This window comes from Grammomys surdaster, unplaced genomic scaffold (assembly GCF_004785775.1).
Source record: "Grammomys surdaster isolate TR1022 unplaced genomic scaffold, NIH_TR_1.0 191, whole genome shotgun sequence".
Lineage (NCBI taxonomy): Eukaryota > Metazoa > Chordata > Mammalia > Rodentia > Muridae > Grammomys > Grammomys surdaster.
This window is the reverse complement of record NW_021604636.1, coordinates 12,037,797-12,058,870: the sequence shown is the minus strand read 5'-3', so window position 1 is coordinate 12,058,870 and position 21,074 is coordinate 12,037,797. Positions and strand designations below refer to the sequence as shown.

Sequence of the window (21,074 nt, the reverse complement as noted above, 5' to 3'; positions counted from 1 at the left end):
TTCATTTCAAAGACTTTTTGTTGTTGTTATTGTTGTTGTTAATGTTCATTTAATTTAGTTACCTTTTGGTAGAAAATAATTCAGGGGCTTTTCTTCTTTGTGTATGTGTGATTCTTTTTTTTAGTTTTTTATTTGATATTTTATTTAATTACATTTCAGATGTTATTTCCTTCCCCATTCATACCCCCACTAATCCCCTATCCCATCCCTCCTCCTCCTTTTTTTGCTTTTATTCATTTAAATTACATGCAAGTATTAAGGTCAGTTCTAGGTTGAGGAACTAGCAATACAATAGATGCAAATTGTCAAGGAACAAGCAAGACAATAAACCCAGATAGCCAAAGAACATCCATGACAATAAACAGAGTCATGTGATCACTCCTGTGATCACTATTTCTAAGAGCTTATTAGGATGATCAAAATATATTACCATACTTCCCTGTCCTAGCCCAAAGTCATTTTCATGCCTAAAGCCTACTTCTTTGTTCTAACTTAAGATTTAGATTCCTGCCTGTAATTACTTCATTGTTCTAGTCTAGGATTTAGATTTCTGGCTGAAATTACTTCTTCGTTCCAACCCAATGTCAGATTCCTGTCTTAAGTCCATTTTCTTGTTCTTGGCCTATATCAGATTCCTGCCTGGTAGCCCCAAAAGCTCTCCACATCTCTTCCCTTTTTATAGCATAAACCAGACTGAGCCTATCTTAGGTTGTTCTGACAAAAATACCTTTCTTATCCATCATGGAATATGCATTATGAAAAGAAATGTATTTCTGTCTTAGGTTGGTAAGGCTCTGTGCAGAATCTTACCCTTACTTGGCTTGCCAGCCTGTTAAATTATGTTTGGGGTTCCATTACCAATTTCAAAGTATGTACTTTGGCTGCCAGCTTGTTGATGTAGTTAGAGACATGCTTTAACACAATGGGAGGAATAAAAGTATTCCCAGGACAAGAAAAGCTAGCCTGATCAAGCTATAAATGACATTCCTGAGGTTTAACTAAAATGGAAATATTGACTTCAGGCCATAGATAATTTTATTGGTGTTATCTGCAGCATCAAAGCTCAAGAGAACAGCATTTTTTAAATTCATAATCTCACTATGCAAAGTTAACACACCCAGAGAAGTGTTAGGATTATGCCAAATGTCTTTAAATTTTTTTCTAATTATAATGACAATCACTGTAAATTTTAGAAGTAACACTACTCCAATGATATTTGTCATGACAATTGGGATAGCTCCTAACTCTTGAACCCTGAACCTCCTTCAGATAATTTGAATAGGCTATAGGGTATCATCTGTTGTTCCAGATGCCTATATAAATCCTTTTGTATATTCAATATATTAGTAAGATTTTTTTGCTAGATGGTTAACAAAAATAGTTGTCTCAACTCCTTATGTCAATGCTATTACAGAAGCAGTGATGCTAGCAATTAATGAAATTAAAGCTGTTATACCAGCACTAATCAAGCCAACTGCACTCTTCACACTTGCTTCTGCTTAAAGCCTAATTCACTTCTTCCAGCATGTTCAAGCTTTTTTCAGAGAATCAAGGTTTTCTAATACTCAAGGCAATAAGACAAAAACTGGATGATAGACCCTCATAACAGACATACCAGGTTTCAAAACACTAACACAATTGGAAATTATACAGTCAGTGCAACTTACAATAAATACAGTAGAAGAGACAAAACCAATTTTAGCTTGAAAATTAAAAGAGCCTTAAAACATGCACTAACTATTGTTTGAAATCCAGATCCTGTGCCAACTTTATCTCTTGCTATCATAACATAGTAGTGAACTACAGCTAACTTCCAAATATGTCTCTGAAAATGTCCAGATCCAGTCTTCCAAGTATAGACTGTTATTTCCAATATTGGACTGATTTCTAGACCAGTATATGATTGAGTCCTAATAGCTGGGCACCTTTAAGAAAAATACAAGAGATATTGTAATTTTTCTTTTTGATTCTCTGTCTCACAAGGTCTAAAACTTTGAGGCAAGGCAGCTTGTCCAATATCGGATATAGGGAAGCAAAGGTGGGTCAGGAACAAATGTCCAGTACAGCTCCCCAATCACTCTGGTCAGGACACTCAGCAAGCTCACAGTTCATCATTCTTTGTCTCAACAACAGCGTGTTTCACCAATCTTTTCAAAGTTTCATGATCCTCTTCCACAATACCTTGTCCTTTAGGATTATACAGAATCCCCATAATAAATTGTTGACAGAAAGTCTTGACTGCTCGACTACAATTGCCAGCTCTATGTGTTTTTTTAAATTGAATATTTTACTTATTTACCTTTCAATGTTATCCCCTCTCCCATTCCCCACCCCCAAACCCCTTATCCCATACCTCCTCCTCCTACTTCTAAGAGGGTGTGCCTCCATGGATCCACCCATTCCTGCCTCCCTGCTCTCAAATAGCCTAATACTAGGGTACCCAAACTTTCAGGTACCAAGGCCCTCCTCTTCCACTGATGACTGACAAGGCCATCCTCAACTACCTATACTGGTGGTGCCACGAGTCCCTCATGTTGTGTTCCCAGGCTGGAGGTTTAGACCCTGGGAGCTCTGGTTGAGTACTTTGATACTCCTTCTAAGAAGGACCAAAGCACCCATACTTTGGTCTTCCTTCTACTTCTTGAACTTCATGTGGTCTATGTGTTGTATTGTGAGCTTTTGGGCTAATATTCACCAATCAGTGAGTGCATTCCATGTGTGTTTTTTGGGATTGGGTTACCTCACTCAGGATGATATTTTGCAGTTCCATTCATTTGCCTAAGAATTTATGAGTTCATTGTTTTTAATAGCTGAGTAGTACCCAATTGTGTAAATGTACCACATTTTCTGTATCCATTCCTCTTTTGAAAGACATCTGGGTTCTTTCCAGCTTCCAACTATTATGAATAAGGCTGCTATAAACATGGTGGGACATATGTTCCTGTTATATGTTAGAGCATGCTTTGGGCATATGCCCAGGAGTGGTCAAGCTGGGTCCTCATGTAATACTATGTCCAATTTTCTGAAGAACCACCAGACTGCTTTCCAGAGTGATTGTGTAAGCTTGCAATCTCACCAACAATGGAAGAGTGTACCTCTTTCTCTACATCCTTGCCAGCATCTGCTATCACCTGCATTTTGATCTTAGCCATTCTTACTGGTGTGTGATGGAATCTTAGAGGTGTTTTGATTCACATTTCCCTGATGACTAAGGATGCTGAACACTTCTTTATGTGCTTTTCGACCATTTGAGTTTCCTTATTGAGAATAATTTGTTTAGCTCTTTATCCCAATTTTTAATCAGGTTATTTGATGTCTAGAGTCTAATTTCTTCATTTCTTTGTATATACATTGGATATTAGCCCTCTATCAGATGTAGGATTGGTAAAGATCTTTTCCCAATCTTTTGGTTGTTGCTTTGTCCTATTGACAGTGTCCTTTGCTTCACAGAAGCTTTGCAGTTTTATGAGGACCCATTTGTCAATTTTTAATCTTAAAGCATAATCCATTGGTATTCTGTTCAGGAACTTTTCCCCTGTGCCCATGTGTTCGAGGCTCTTCCCAACTTTCTCTTCTATTAGTTTCAGTGTATCTGGTTTTGCACAAGGAGATAAATATGGATCAATTTGCGTTCTTCTACATGCTGACCACCAGTTGAATCAGCGCCTTTTGTTAAAATGCTGTCTTTTTTCCACTGTACGGTTTTAGCTCCTTTGTCAAAGTTCAAGTGACCATAGGTTTTTGGGTTCATTTCTGGGTCTTGAATTATATTCCATTAATCTTCCTACCTGTCTCTGTAACAATACCATGCAGTTTTTATCACCATTTCTCTGTATGTAGTACAGCTTGAGGTCAGGGATGGTGATTGCCCGAGAAGTTATTTTATTGCTGAGGATAGTTTTAGCTATTCTGTTTGCTTGTCTTTTTTTATTCCAAATGAATTTGAGAATTGATATTTATAACTCTATGAAGAATTAGGTTGGAATTTTGATGTGAATTACATTAAATCTGTAGATTGCTTTTGGCAAGATGGCCATTTTACTATATTAATCCTTCCAATCCATGAGCATGGGAAATCTTTCCATCTTCTGAGATCTGCTTCGATTTCTTTCTTCAGGGACTTGAAGTTCTTGTTATACAGATCTTTTACTTGCTTGGTTAGATTCACACCAAGGTATTTTATATTATTTGTGACTATTGTGAAGGGTGTCATTTCCTTAATTTCTTTCTTAGCCTGTTTATCCTTTGAGTAGAGGAAGTCTACAGATATGTTTGAGTTAATTTTATATCCAGCCACTTTGCTAAAGTCGTTTAACAGGTTTAGGAGTTCTCTGGAGGAAGTTTTGGGGTCACTTAAGTATACTATCATATCATCTACAAATAGTGAAATTTTGACTTCTTCTTTTCCAATCTGTATCCATTTGACCTCCTTTTGTTGCCTAATTTCTCTGGCTAGAACTTCCAGTACTATATTTAATAGGTAGGGAGACATTGTGCAACCTTTACTAGTCCCTGATCTTAGTGGAATTGCTTCAAGTTTCTCTCCATTTAGTTTGATGTTGGCAATTCGTTTGCTGTATATTGCTTTTACTATATTTAGGTATGTGCCTTGGATTCCAGATCTTTCCAAGACTTTTACCGTAATAGAGTGTTGAATTTAGTCAAATATTTCTCAGTATCTAGTGAGATGATCCTATGTTTTTATCCATATGAGTTTGTTTATATAGTTGATTACATTGTTGGATTTCCATATATTGAACCATCCTTGAATTCCTAGGATAAAGCCTATTGATCATGATGGATGATTGTTTGGATGTGTTCTTGGATTCAGTTTGTGCCAATTTTATTGAGAATTTTTGCATCAAGATTCATAAGGGATATTGATCTGAAGTTTTCTTTCTTTGTTGGGTCTTTGTGTGGTTTAGGTATGAGCATAATTGTGGCTTCATAGAATGGATTGGGTAAAGTTTCTTCTGTTTCTATTTTGTGAAATAGTTTAAAGAAAATTGGTATTAGGTCTTCTTTGAAGTTCTGATAAAACTCTGCACTAAAACTGTCTGGTCCCGGGCATTTTTTGGTGGGGATATTTTAATGATGGCTGGTATTTCTTTAGGGGTCATGGGACTGTTTAGATGGTTTATCTGGTCCTGATTTACTTTGGCAACTTAGATCTGTCTAGAAGATTGTCCAATTCATCCAGATTTTTCAGTTTTGTTGAATATAAACTTTTGTAGTAGGATCTGATGATTTTTTTTTAATCACTATCTGCTGTTATGTCTCCCTTTAGTTCTGATTTAATTAATTTGGATACTGTCTCTCTGTTCTCTAATTAGTCTGGCTAAGAGTTTTTCTATCTTGTTGATTTTCTCAAAGAACCAGCTCCTGGTTTTATTGATTCTTTGTATAGTTCTTTTTGTTTCTACTTGGTTGATCTCAGCCCTGAGTTTGATTATTTCCTACTGTCTACTCCTCTTTAGTGTGTTTGCTTCTTTTTTTTTTTTTCCCTAGAGCTTTTAAGTTTGTTGTCAACCTGCAAGTGTATGCTCTCTCAAGTTTCTTTTTGTAGGCACTTAGAGCTCTGAGTTTTTCTCTTAGCACTGCTTTCATTGTGCCTCATATGTATTGGTATGATGTGCCTTGAATTTTATTAAATTTTTAAAAATCTTCAATTTCTTCATTTTTTCCTTGACAAAATTATCATTGAGTAGAGTGTTGTTCAGTTTCCACGTGTATGTGGGCTTTCCATTGGTTTTGTTGTTATTGAAGACCAGTCTTATTCCATGGGGATCTGGTAGGATGCGTGGGATTATTTCAATCCTCTTGTATCTGTTGAGGCCTGTTTTGTGACCAATTATATGATCAGTTTTGGAGAAGGTTCCATGAGGGGCTGAGACGAAGTTATATTCTTTTGTTTTAGGATGAAATGTTCTATAGATATCTGTTAAATCTATTTAGTTCATAACTTCTCTTAGTTTCATTGTGTCTTTGTTTATTTTCGGTTTCCATGATCTGTCCATTGCTGAGTGTGGGGTGTTGAAGTCTCCCACTATTATTTTGTGAGGTGCAATGTGTGCTTTGAGCTTTAGTAAGGTTTCTTTTATGAAAGTGGGTGCCCTTTCATTTGGAACATAGATGTTTAGAATTGAGAGTTCATGTTGATTGACTTTTCCTTTGACAAGTATGAAGTGTCCTTCCTTATCTTTTTTGATAGCTTTAAGTTGAAAGTCGATTTTATTCGATGTTAGAATAGCTACTCCAGCTTGTTTTTTAGGACCATTTGCTTGAAAAATTGTTTTCCAGCCTTTTACTCTAAGGTAGTGTCTGTTTTGTTACTCAGGTTCATTTCCTGTATGCAATAAAAGGCTGAGTCCTGTTTACATATACAGTCTGTTAATCTATGTCTTTTTATTGGGGAACTGAGTTCAGTGATGCTAAGAGATATTAAAGAAAGTTGATTGTTGCTTTCTGTTTTTTCTGTTATTAGTGGTGACATTGTTTGTGTGTCTATCTCATTTTGGATTTGTTGGAAGAAGATTACTTTCTTGCTCTTTCTAGGGCATAATTTCCCTCCTTGCATTGAAGTTTTCCCTCTATTATCCTTTGTAGTCCTGGATTTGAGGAAAGATAATGTGTAAATTTGGTTTTCTCATGGGATATCTTGGTTTCTCCATCTATGGTAATTGTGAGTTTTGTTGGGCACAGTTGCCTGGGCTGGCATTTGTGTTCTTTTAGGGTCTGTATGACATCTGTCCAAGATCTTCTGACTTTTATATTTTCTAATTTGAAGTCTGGTATAATTCTGATAGGTCTGCCTTTAAATGTTACTTGACATTTTTCCCTTACTGCTTTTAATATTCTTTCTTTGTTTTGTGCATTTGGTGTTTTGATTATTATGTGACAGGTGGTATTTCTTTTCTGGTCTAGTCTATTTGGAGTTCTGTAGGCTATTTGTATGTTTATGGGCATCTTGTTCTTTAGGTTATGGAAGTTTTCCTCATTAATTTTGTTGAAGATATTTACTGGCCCTTTAAGTTGGGAATCTTCACTCTCTTCTATACCTATTTTCCTTAGGTTTATGTCTTCTCATTGTGTCCTGGACTTCCTGGATATTTTGGGTTAGGAGTTTTTTGCACTTTGCATTTTCTTTGACAGTTGTGTCAATGTTTTCCATGGTATCTTCTGCACATGAGATTCTCTCTTCTGTCTCTTCTATTCTGTTAGTGATTCTTGCATCTATGACTTATGATTTCATTCCTAGGTTTTCTATCTCCAGGGTAATCTCCCTTTGTGGTTTCTTTATTATTTCTACTTCTATTTTTATGTCCTAGATTATTTTCTTCAATCCCTTCATCTGTTTGATTGTATTTTCTTGTATATCTTTAAAGGATTTTTGTGTTTCCTCTTTAAGGGCTTCTACCTTCTTACCTGTGTTCTCCTCATTTTCTTTGAGAGTGTTATTTATGTCCTTCTTAAAGTCTTGTATCATCATCATGAGAAGTGATTTTAAATCTGAATCTTCCTTTTTTAGTGTGATGTGGTATTCGGGACTTGCTATGGTGGTAGATCTAGGTTCTGATAATGCCAATTTCCCTTGGTTACTGATGCTTATGCTCTTGCGCTTGCCTTTTGCTATCAGGTTATCTTTACTGCTACCTGCACTCACTGTCTCTGACTGGTGCCTGTCTCTCCTGTTATCTTGGTTGTGTCAGAACTCCTCAGAGTCCAGCTGTCTCTGTGATCCAGTCCTGAGATCCTGGGTGTAAGAGCTTCTGTGAGGCAGGCTCCCTCTGGTATCCAGAAATCCTGGTGTGACTAATCTCCTGAGATCTGGTGATCCTATGATCCTATGTTTCTGAGTGTGTTAGAACTCCTGGGAGTCCAGCCCCCTCTGGGTTTTGTGGGATTTCATGCAGAGCTAAAGCTCAAGATCTGCTCAGTGATCAGGTGCAGACCTGGGAGCAAGACTTTTCTTTGAAAATAGAATTGTTAATGAAAATAACTAAAATAAGATTTCACAGAGAAATTTCCTTACAGAAAGAAAATCTTTGTAAATGTGTACGCATTAATGATTTAATTTATTCACATATTTATGCATTCAATCTTTGTTCAAAGTGTGTTTAATTAATTAATTTATTAATTATTTAATGTGTTCAATGTTCAGTATAAATAAACTAAAATCTGAGATGAACAAATGTGTGGTGAAGCTATTACAACCCTCAAGACACTGATCTTTTAATTATTATTAGGTATTTATTGTTAGTAGAATTGAACAAGTTACCAGGACACCACTTTAAAATTTTTATTTCAATTTTTGTTTAATTTTCAAGATTATAGTTTAATTACAACATTTACTCATTCATTTTTCTCTCTTCAAACCTTCCAATATACCCCGCCATACTTTCTTTCATCTCATGGCCCTTTAGTCACAAATTGTTATTGTATGCATATATACATATACATATGTTTTTTATAAACAGAATGTGTTGAGTTCATATAATGTTACTTGTATATATATTTTCAGTTCTGATTCTTTGGTACTGGGCAAACCATTTGATGAGCCAACATGTGTGTGCTAAGAACCAAATCCAGGTCATTAAGAAGGAGCTGATGCTCTAAAATGCTGAACCATTCTTCCTGCTTCAGTTTATTTTTAAAATCTGTCAAATATATTTTGTGTTGTTCATGTATCCTCAGACATATAGCCTTTGACTAGAGTGTACCATTTACAATAGTTTCAAAACAAACAGAGGAAGCATAGCCCAAGAAACATAAAATAAATCTAACCAAGGAAGTGAGAGACTTGTAAAATGAAACTTGAAAACTGTGAAGAAAGTAACTGAAGGAAATACTAGAAGATAGAAAGTGCTCTAATGATCATGGACTGGAAGAATTAATAAAGTGAAAACAGTCCTCTTACCAAAAGCAATCTTCATATTCAACACAACCCCCATTAAAATTCCATCATATTTTGTCTCAGAAATTGAAAAATTAATCCTAAATGGAAGATCAAAAGACACAGGATATTCAAAACAATTCTAAATACCTATGACAAAGTGCTTGATTCCTCATTATTAAAGATACAGATACGATCCCAAAGCCTTACAGCTGACTAATTTTTCTCAGAGATCAACAAAACATATTTTAGCAAAGATAGAATCTTTAACAATATTGCTGTGTATGAGTGAAAGTGTAAACTTATTCCTCAGTGTCTGTAAAACTAAACTTCAAATAGAGTAGGGAACTTAATATAAGGCCTGGTAGCCTAAATCAGGGAGGATAAGTTAGGGAGTAAATTGGATTCAATTTTACAGAACAGAATTTTCTGTAAAGGAACCCAGCAGTATTGAGATTAACACCTGCAATTGAGCAATGGAACCTTATGAAACTATATGAATTCTATAGAGTAGAGGAAACAATCACTAAAGTAAACAATCAGTCTACAGAATGGGAGAAAATGTTTACAAGAAATACATCTGATGAGGCTTTAGTGTCTAGAATATTAAAAATACTCAAAAAATTAATATCATGAAAATAAATAAAATTATTTTAAAATGGGACCTAGAACTAACCATCACATTTTCAAAAGATGAAGTGCTAATGTTTAAGAAATATGTTTAACATATATTTTGGTAAACATAAAATGATATGATTCCTTAAAGCTCAAACAACTATCCTTAATGTTATCTTTTCTGTTCTTTCTCCTCTCCTTGTGTAGAGTATGCCCTTTTCATTTCGCTAGTTAAAATGCTGTATCCTATTGTACATTCTTTACCATCATTGATATTTTCATTTTCCTGGTTTCCGTGTTTATTTTGAATTAAGTATTCACATCAGAGGATTCGGAACTAACTACTACAAATAAAGGATCATATGATGTTTTTCTTTCTTGGTATGGATAACAACACCCAAAATCATATTTTTAGTTCTTACATTTACCTAAAAATTTCATGATTTTATTTTTCTTTACAACTACATATATATATATATATATATATATATATATATATATATATATATATATAACATTTTCACAATCCATGGTTCAAAGAGTCATAAAAAATATTGTATTTCTTGGAGTTAATTTGTATATTAGACATAAAAAGTCACTTTATATTAAATTAAAACCATTTTTGTCAAAAAATAAATTTAATCCATAAGTAACCAAGTCAAACACAGAACTTAAGATAGGACCATTATGGTTTGGTGACTCTAAGAGTGCAGCAATGCCATGCATACCTTAGCAATTGCTTACAGCTCTCTGGATTTCAGAACTGATCAATAAGAGGGAGACAATGCTGGGTACTAGAAACCTAGCTAACTACTCAGTTTTAGAAATATTATAGTTATTGGAAAAGAAACTACAATCAGTAATTTATTACACTGCATATCCCTAACAAGAATCCATAAACAGTTACCCTTACACCCATAGATAAGTGTACCCCTCTTCAAGGATACTTTTCTGTGCCACAGGTAGAGACTACTGTAGAAAACTGTAACCAAGCAAAATGTAGAGCCGTGGAGCCAAGTCCTAATGGAAACATTAACAAAATATCCACCGAATCTAAGGCTCAGGGAACCTTGTAAAAGAAGAGGTTGAAAGATTATTACAGCCAGAAAGAAGATCAACTTGTTTGTTTAGAGAATGTGTTTCCTTGTAATATCAGAAGCTACATACACAAAGTCTTACCAACATGACTGTACAAACATGAGCTTAATAAAGATGATATCAATGTACCTGGTAAACTGGACAGAGGAAAGCCCATGAGGCCTCAACCCTCCAAAAAGAGATGACTCAAGTGAGCTGGGGTTGGAAGAGGTAGATTTCCCCATGGAAGAGCGTACTAACTGGTTTGTCCAGTGCCAATCAATCAGGACCAGAAATATACATACAAGTAACAGTATATGAAGTCAACACATTATATTTAAGAAAACAGAAGTATATACATATGTGCATACAATAACAATTAGTTATTGTAAAAAAAAGGGCCATGAGATGAAAGAGACTGTGGAGGGGTATAACGGGAGGTTTGAAGGTAGGAAAGTGAACGGAAAAATGTTGTAATTAAACTATATTCTTGAAAATTAAAAAAATATAAAATATAAATTTAAAAGTGATATCCCTGTAACCTGTTCCATTGTACTAACAATAAATACCTAATAATAATTAAAAGATCAGTCTTTTAAGGGTTGTAATAGCTTCACCATACTTTGTTTTTTCCTTGTAGGCTCTAAAGTTTGATTCTCTAATCTCCAGTTCTCGGAAACTAATGAGCTGGTCTAGGCTTCTTGGCCACAAGGCATACGCATCTTACACAAACATCATAGACAAACCTACCCATATACATAAAATTTTTAATTAAAAAGCAAATGAAAGAGAGTACGAAGTTTGTTATGTAATGAAAGGGAGGATCTGAGGGAAGAATGAAATAATCAAAATACATTGTATAAAATTCTCCAATGATTAATTCTAAAATAAGAGGAAATAAAGATTTCAATGAGTGCAGAAATCTCTTGTGCCAAATGAATTTGCTTATGTAGTGATTCTTCCAGTGTTTCCAAACATTGGGTGATGGACTGTTTTCTGCTAGTTGTTTTAATGTCTCTCTGTATCTACAGGATGATGTGCATCCACTATGGTTCACTTGAGGAAAGCAGAAGACAACTTACAGGAGTCGTTTTCTAGAGCATGGGTTCCAGGGATCCAACTCAGGTCCTCAAGCTTGGTTGTCAGGTCCTTGGCAGACAGCACTGCAACCTACTGAGTCATCTCTGACTTTCTGACTAGTGCATTTAGTGCTAAAAAAGGTTAACATCAAATCTCTTTAACTTATGCACCTCTCATCTGAAATCTCCTTCACATTTTTTGTAGTACTTTATAACCCACTTTTGAAGAGTTGGTAGATTTTTCACAAGAACATATTTTTAATCATTTTTTTACTTATTCACTTAACATCCCACTCACTTCCCTCTCCTCTTCATCCCCTCCCACAAGCCTTCCCCCTGTTGCCCCTAGTCTTCTGCTATGAGCAGGTAGGGCCCCCTGGTTATTCTCCTACACTGGCATTTCAAGTCTCTGCAAGGTACTTCTTCTCTCACTGAGGCCAGACAAGGCAGCCCAGCTAGAAGAACATATCCCATATGCAGGTAGCAACTATTGGGAGAGTTCCTGCTCCAGATGTTCTGGACCCACATGAAGACCAAGCTGCAGATTTGTTAAATACGTGTATGGAGGTCTAAGTCAGCCTGTGTATGTTCTTTGGTTGGTGGTTCAGCCTTTGAGAGCCCCAAGGGTTCAGGTTAGTTGACTCCATTGTTCTTACTGTGGAGTTTTTATTCCCTTAGTGGTTGCAATCCTTCCTCCTACTCTTCCATAAATGTTCCTAAGCTCCATCCACTGTTTGGCTGTGAGTATATGCCACTATCAGAGTCAGTTAGAAGGTGAGGTCTCTCAGAGGCCAGCCATGGAAAATACCTGTCTCTAAGCATAAAAAAGTATCATTATTAATAGTGTTGGGGACTGGTCCTTGAACATGGGATGAATCTCAAGTTAGGCTAGTTATTGGTTGGCCATTACCTCAGTCTTTGCACAATCTCCTAACCCTGCATTTCTTGTACACAGCACAAAGTTTGGGTTGAAAAGTTGATATCCCTACCAATCAGTTCACAAGAGTTATTGCCTGGCCACAGGAGATAGGTTTCATATGCTCAATGCTGTGAGTCACAGCTAAGGACCATTGATTCTTGGTCACCTCCCCTATCTCAGGTCTGTGTCTCTTCATGGAGGTGACTCCTACCTCTCAACCTCTCATCGGTTGCAAATTTCCATTTACTCTCATGGCCATCCTGCTAATCCTGCTTCCCCTTTGCACACCAGACCTCAAACCTCCCACTTTCATCTCCATCCCATCTCCTACCCAGTTTCCTCCCTCTGTCTTCCTTCCACTAGCATTCCATTCTCTCTTCCAAGTAAGGCTCAAGCATCCTTGCTCTTGTGCTCCTTCCTGTCCAGTCTTCTTGGGTCTATGAAGTTTAGCATAGACAGCCTGTATTTTATGGCTAATATCCACTTATAAGTGAATACATATCATGCATGTCCTTTTAGGACTGGGTTACCTCACTCAGGATGATATTTTCTAGTTCCATATGTTTGCCTGCAATGCTCAGGATGTCTTTTTTTTTTTCATTGCTGAAGAACATTTCATTGTATAGATGCACCATATATTTTTTTATGCATTCTTCAATTGAAGGGCATCTAGATTGCTTCTTGTTTCTGGATATTACAAATAAAGCTACTATGAATACAGTTGAGTAACTGTCATTGCAGGATGGTGGAGCAGCTTTTAGGTATATGCTCAGGAGGAGTATAGGTGGATCTTGAGGTAGAATTATTTCAGGTTTTCTGAGAAACCATCAAATTGTTTTCCAAAGTGATTGTACAAGTTTGCACTGCCACCAGTAATGGAGGAATATTCGCCTTGCTCGACATCCTTGCCAGCATATGCTATCACTTAAGTTTTTGATCTTAGCTATTCTGAGAGGTATAAGATGGAATCTCAAAGTTGTTTTCATTTGCATTTTCCTGATAACTAAGGACTAGAATAAAGTAATTTTAATTGAGTCTAAGCACAACAGATTTGGGTTTGGATGTAACCAAGGCTTTGAAAAGTGAATTATAACATATTACAAATAGTATCTTTCTTGTTCATCCTAAAGCTATTTCATCCAGAAGTATAAAATTTAGATGAGTGGATTGGCCATGTGACGCTTCAGTAGTGAAAACTTCATTTTAAAAATGCATAATTTAATTACATAGATTATTTCCTTCAGGTGATGAAATTCCAGGAGCTCTTCGCAAGTTGCAGCTCTGTTTGCCTGAAAATGAAAACACAGCTTCTGACTAGTTTGAGAATAATTATGTGCACAGTGGGATAAGACAACACTTCGCCAAGTGTGTTGCTGTTTCAATCACCAGCAGGTTTTCTGCCAAATTTGTGGTCTATATTTGAGTGAATGCAAGGTGTGATTCTGTCTTCTGAAACAACATGGAAGTAGGGCATAGAAGTTGAGAAAATTTAATGGAGTATTCACTTACCAATATACACTGAAAAAAAATAATTTCTTGAAAACCACAATGTATAGAAAAGAAACAATGTTATCTGATGAGGGCCATGCTCTAAAAGAATTGGTCTGAAACTAAATCCTTATCACCTGCTATAATGAGCAGGTATGATAAACATTGTGAAATAAAAGCAACTTGTAGAGGAAAAGTTTATTTGGCCTACATATCCCAATCGCAAACCATCACTGTAGGAACCAAAATCATCCCCACAGACAAGCCCATAGTCCAATCCCATGAAATCAAATCCTTAACTGAAGTTTTCTCTTTCATGGTGTGTCAGATTGGTAGCTGAGGCTGAACATGGTATTATCTATCCCCTTGTCAAAGTTGATAACATGAACATATCACAACAAACTGTATCCTTTCCTTTGTTTTTCTGCTCCCAAGATCTTATATTAAAATCACAAGATAAAATACAATATAAATTTTAAGGCTTTTAACCACAGGCTTTTGCAAAATAGAAAAATAAAAACAAGTTAACCCATTTTTTACTCCAAGAAAGAAAGACAACCACATTTAAGCAAAACCAAAGTTCAAGTTCAGCATTGTAGCTCCAAAATCTTGTAGCTCAGTGTCTGACAACTGACAAAATTCTGGGCTCCAGAGGTCATTGGGAGTTCTACTGCTGTGGCTCTGCTACACACAGTACACAGTTTGTTTTATATGGTCAGTCCATATCCGTTTCATTCCTGCTCCATTTCTTGAAGGATGTCTCAGAGACTTGGCAAACCTAATATCCTGATATCTCCACTGCAATGGCATTTTCAGTGGCCTTTCTTGTGTTCTCATGGTTTCAGATCTTAACTTCTATTCATAACCCCTTCAGTCTTGGGTTCTCCAATGGAAGTGAGGCTACACCTTCATCAATCACCTCTCCCGTATTCTAACAGTGCCTATCTTTAGCCTGTCTATGTGAACTCTTCATGTCTTCAAAATCAATATAATGTGCCAAGTTCAGCTTTCAGTTTCATATTCATCCATGGCCTCCTCCATGCTACTGTTCCTGTGCACTGACCCCAAGAAAATACTTCCCGGAAGATTTCATGTCTACAATATTTTTTTAAATTTCTTACAGCTAATTTTTCAGCTACAGCTAACAAGCATGGTTTGTCCTACTAAAATAAAGATTGTTACCCCCAAGCCCCCACCCACCACACACATCTTATCTGAGCTGTCAGTAGAGAGTCCAGCCCAATATATGGTGGTTCTTCCTCATTCAGATAATTGGATGAAATTCTTCACCAGAGTATGCAGAGACTTATGACTTACTTGACTGCACATTCTGTCAAATGAACAGCAACAATGAACCATTACAAGCCCATTAGCAATCTGACACTCAAGCACATCACCTATGTCATGCTTAATTTCCAAATGAAAAGAATAAGAAGATCATAAAGTTGTCTATCATAACAGAGCTATCAACATGCAGTCACAAACAAATTTTATATTTTATAGTATATGGCTATTTCCCTTGAGGAATATTTACTCTTCTTTGTATTGTTTTAAAACATATATATGATTATATCAATTTATAATATTTTTGCCACTGATAGCATCTTAATCATCAAAAGAAAACATAGTGGAAAGTTTAAATTTCAGCTGAATACTTGTATATATATGTAGAATCATATATACATATATATATATATAAATAGGACAAAAATACTCTTGTCAATTAAAGTCATTATTTCTACAGGTGAACATGTGGCCTTAGATGTCATTTATAAATATATTTCTATACTGTCCATTTTCTATTTCCTCCATCCTTACCAAACGCTTCGGCAAGTATTGTCTCTTTTACTAGAAGGGTGAGCGATACCTTCATCCCTGAAGAATCTGTGCTCTTTGTTATTCTGCCTCAGTTAATGGTTGTTGTTTCCTATTCACTTTTATCAATCACACGGTATGATAATATCTAGGAATGTCCTAAAGTATCTCCTGCACACCAGATATAATCTTTATTGCTTTTCCATGTAGAGAAGCAGTCCAATTTCCCCCTAATAGTTTTAGATGAATCACCTCTCCTAACACTGTTATTCTGTTATAGCCTGTTGACTTAATGACATCAGAAGCCAAGAGTTGCCAGAGGGGAGTCTTAACTTCCAGTACAATAGAACTGTTCTGTACGCTAGCCAAAACACTTTCTTTTCTGGATCCAAAACATATGAGCCAGCAAAACATGTGGTTAGGAAAACAGGAAGCAAAAACTATTATATTGGATATCTAGGGGCTGATAGTAAGTGGAACAACTCTCATTTCCATACTTTAAATTCTGGGACTTTGAGTCTTGGATATATGAAATAGGACCATACATTGGATCCATACACAGCCTTTTGAGGAACTCTTCTCCAGGGCTCCATACCCCTAGGGAATACTGCCACCTATTTGGTCTGTAACTGTGCCATTAATAAGCTACACCACTCAAGCTCTCAGAGGAGTGAGAAATGTACTAAGTTCAGTTAATTTCCTGAGCATGGCTTCACTGGTGCACTTCTTTGACTGTGAAGTGGATTGCTCGGTCTGGAATGGTGTTGTATGTAGCTCTGTGATGGTGACTACAGCATTCTGAAAGCCTCTGGGTAATCATTTCAGCAGAAGCATTCCATGAAGGAAAGTCAAGTCTGAAAGCAGAATAAAGCATCCATTTCAGTAAAGACATCACAATGTTGTTTTTACAATAGAAATGGCTCTGTGTATATAACTTACAACCAGGTTGCTGACTGGTCCCTATAGAAGATGGTTCTATCTTGGGAGTTCAGTGTTGGTCTCATTTCTGGGCAGTTGCTGTACTCAGCAGAAGCTGTACCAGATTAGGCTTGGTGAAAGAAAGTTCCTTTTGTAAAGTCCACACATAGTCTATATCTACCAGCATGACCATTTTGTTCTTAGGCCCATTTAGCAACAACAAGGATGGAACAAGAAAGAGTCTGGCTAACCATAAAGGGTACAAAAAGAACTAATAGTCAGGGGAATAGGGAAGGCGAGTGATTAGGAGAGGATTAAGCAAAAATAATATAGGAAAGTATCAAAGAAATCTGTTAGTTTGCATTTTAAGTAAAATAAAGCAAATAAAAATTACTACAAGAAAATAATTAACAGTTAAAGTTGCTGGGAGGAAAGACACTCTCAGGACTCAAAGGGTATGGAAAGGGAACTTGTAGAGTCCACCTCTAGTAGGCAGACAGAGCATCAAGTGGAGGGATGGGGTTGCAATCCCACAGTCAAAAACTCTACCTCAGAATTGTTCTATCTGAAAGAACTGCAAGGAAAAAAAAATGGCAAAGAGACTGAGGGAAAGGTGGTCCAGTGACAGGTCCACATTCAAACCTATCTCAAGGGGAAGGTCCAAGGCCTGTTACTATTACTGGTGTTATGATGTACTTACAGACAGGAGCCTAGCATGGCTGCCTGCTGAGAGGCCCAACAAGCAGGTGGTTGAGACAAAAGCAGATACTTATACCCAACCAATGGATAGAAGCCGGGGACCCCTGTGGTTAAACTAGAGAAAAGCTGGAAGAAGTTGAGGAGGAGGGTGACATCATAGGAAGAACAGCAGTCTCAACTAACGTGGATCCCCGAGATGTCTCAGATACTGGACCACCAATCAGGCAGCTGATATGAGGCCCCCAACAGGTATACAGCAGAGAACAGCCTGGTCTCGCTTCAGTGAGAGAAGATGCGCCTAACCCTGGAGAGACTTGAGGCCTCAGGCCTTGGGAAGGATTGGCAAGGGGTGACAGTGGGGAGATGGGGACATGCTTTTGGGGACAGGAGGCAGGAGGAACAGGATGAAGAACTGTGGGAGGGTGGACCAGGAGGTAGGTAATGACTGTAGTTTTAAAAATAATAAGAAAAGTAATAAAAAAATTAAAAGCGTCTTCATTCCTGAAAATAGAGTACCAGAGTAAAAAGTCAAGTCTATGGGATGGGAGAAAATATTTGCCAGTGGTTGATCTGACAGAATAGTAACACCTAGAATAAATAAAAAATAACTTAAATTATTAAATGATTCCAAATCAGTAGTTCACACAATACATACATAAAATAATTTAACAAATACTTTTCAAAATAGTGATACAAATAGCACTTCAATTTATGATAAAATTTTAAACACCTTTTAAAGAAAATGTACATTGAGATATATTATAGCAGCCCAGTCAGAATATGTATGGGGGAAAAATCAAATTCTGAGTGAAATGTAGAGAAAACTTATTTATACACCTCAGTGAGGTGTCTGTTAATGGAAAAACAATAGAGAGAGTATCATAACAATAAAGAAGAACAAAATCAACTGTTTCCATGAAAATAGACAGCTTTGGAAGTCATAATGTTAAGCAAAATGAGCTAGACTTATACAGAATAATATAGACTGGAGTGGCCTGACCGACTGTCTCAAACTGTAAGTCTACAGCTCTTAGTTTGAAGTGGCTTGGGTAGGACACATTTTGCAGGGCAAGATGATGGATGGAGAAGTCTCAAGGAGAACCCTAAGCAAAGCCAACATGGGCTACATTTACCAGCCAAGCCATCTGAGTGTTTGTCCTCACAAACTAATTACTTTCCCAAAGAAGCATAAAAAGAAAAAAGACTGAAAACCATTACAGGAAGAAGATACAGCTGAAAAACAACATGCTGAAGAATTTTTTATCAAACCAGAATTCAAAGTAGCTCAACTGGACACTTCTCAGTGGTCTTTATTACTAAAGAATTTTGATAAGCCAAGAGTATAAGGACAATGCACTGTGCACCTATTCCTTGTGGCTCAAATTCTCTGAAGAGGGAGAGCCACAGGTAATCTTGACAAGTTCTCTAATTCCTCTTCCTGTGATGTAGTAGCCTGGATTTGATGAATACTTTGGGTAGAGAATACAGGCCACAGTGGCACACTGGATTCCAAAGTGACTCTTTAATTGTGTTCATTGAACGAGCTGAGCTATTCATTTGGTGATATCACAACAGAGTGCAAACAAAAGAGTATGTTGGAATTGTCTGGCTGCACAATGCTATTGAAGTGGTACTGAGCCTTTTAAAGCCCTAGACTGACAGATGCCCTGTTTCAGTGACCCCCTACTTACTGCTGCAATAAAGAGACAGCTTCGAGTCAGGACTGTCTATGAGATCAAAATGAAAGAATATGATCCTGAAAGAAGATTTGGAATCTTTTGAGCAAGCTGTGATGCTGGCACCTACATTGGGACACTATGCTTACTTGGCTTGTTACTGGAAGTCAGTCATCAGATGCAGGAATGTTGGAGGGTGCATTCTGGAGTCATGAATGAAAAGGACCACATGGTGACAATACATGATGTACTTGATGCTCAATGGCTTTATGATAACCATAACAATGAGAGTTACTTTTGGAGAGTGTTGTTTACCCATAGGAAAAGCCATTGGCACCTCATAAATGTCTGATTATGAAAATATACAGTGAATACAATCTGCTATGGAACCAAGATCATGTGTTCTTATGTTCTTCAATATGGCATCAAGATCAACCAGAAGATTGTGGTCATTACCACTAAGGGGGAAGCTAGCTGAATGGCTCTTGTATTGATGACTACAGTAGTGATTTCTTCCTGTGACCATGATATAGTAGCCAAGATTAAAAAGAGTGATCATGGAAAGAGATCTTTATCCTCAAAATTGGAGTTTAGGTCCAATGAAAACTCTGAAGAAGATGATGATCAAGTAGGCACTTCTGGAAAAGCTCAGCAAACCCACGGACAATACCCCTTCCACCTAGAAACAGGATTACATTGACTTTCCTAATTGTGGCAAGAAACCACTGTTTGCTGAAGTGGTACAAGGCCCTCAGTTAGCTGCTGAAGGTAAAAAGGAAGCAGGTTAATAAAAGTGAAAGTGATGAGACCTCTCTTTGAATTCCTTGGTAGAAGAAGTAGAAGGAGGAGGAGGAGGAGGAGGAGAAGGAGGAGGAGGAGGAGGAGGAGAAGGAAGAGAAGGAGGAGAAAGAAGGAGGAGAAGGAGGAGAAGGAGGAGAAGGAGGAGAAGGAGGAGAAGGAGGAGAAGGAGGAGAAGGAGGAGAAGGAGGAGAAGAAGGAGAAGGAGAAGAAGAAAAGAAGCAGAAAGAGAAGAAGAAGGGGAAGAAGAGGAAAAGGAGAAGGAGGAGGAGGAAGAGGAGGAGGAGGAGGAGGAAGAGGAGGAGGAGGAAGAGGAGGAGGAGGAGGAGGAAGAGGAGGAGGAGGAAGAGGGGAAGGTGGAAGAGGTAGAGGGGAAGGGGGAGGAGGAGGAGAATAAAAAGCCCAAAACTATGATAGGAAGTGGGGATGAGGCTGGTGATAGGGACAGTGACACCATCAAAAAGAAAAACAAGAAGAAAGTAAAAGTTGTAGAAGAGATGTCTGAATAGTAAAAGCCACTTCTTGAAGTATTATGTCCAGCTGGAAGGAGAAATGAAAGCCTTATTGACAAAACTTTGTTGAGGGAGTAGAAGTCCCAAACAGAGTAGAAAGTTCTGATACACTTTATCTGCTACCTGTGACCAGCGGTTAGCTGGTGTGGCCATCTCATCCCATCCTGTCCTGTTCAAAGGGTATGAGAGATTAAAATTCGTTTTTATTTTTGCCAACAACCTCACTGCTTGCTTAAGGAAGCTGAAACTTTAGACATGGTATGGCCTACTAACTGGCTGTAGCTGTTTGCTAATGACCATTTTAAGCAATGCAGTAGAAAATCCTCTCCTAGTTTGCTTTAAAAAATGCTTTTTAAAATTGAATTTGCTAAATAAAGTAGTATAAAACCTTCTGTGAATAAAAAGGAATGTCATGGAATTAGGTTCACTGGGGAAGTCTTTTCTCCATTGACCTGTGAGAAGTGCTCTATTCTGGTATCAGGTATGGACCCTGCTGGCCTGGTGATATCCATGAAGTTTAGGCTAGCATTCTGTAAACTGTTGTGTATAACAGGATTTATCCAGCTCCACTCGGCTGCCTTTGTT

The 21,074-nt window shown here is 37.2% G+C and overlaps 1 pseudogene; it reads left to right on the top strand.

The window, feature by feature from the left end:
• The first annotated feature begins 18,583 nt into the window (after nt 1-18,583).
• LOC114622812 lies at nt 18,584-20,486 on the top strand (annotated as a pseudogene).
• Nucleotides 20,487-21,074: the final 588 nt, after the last annotated feature.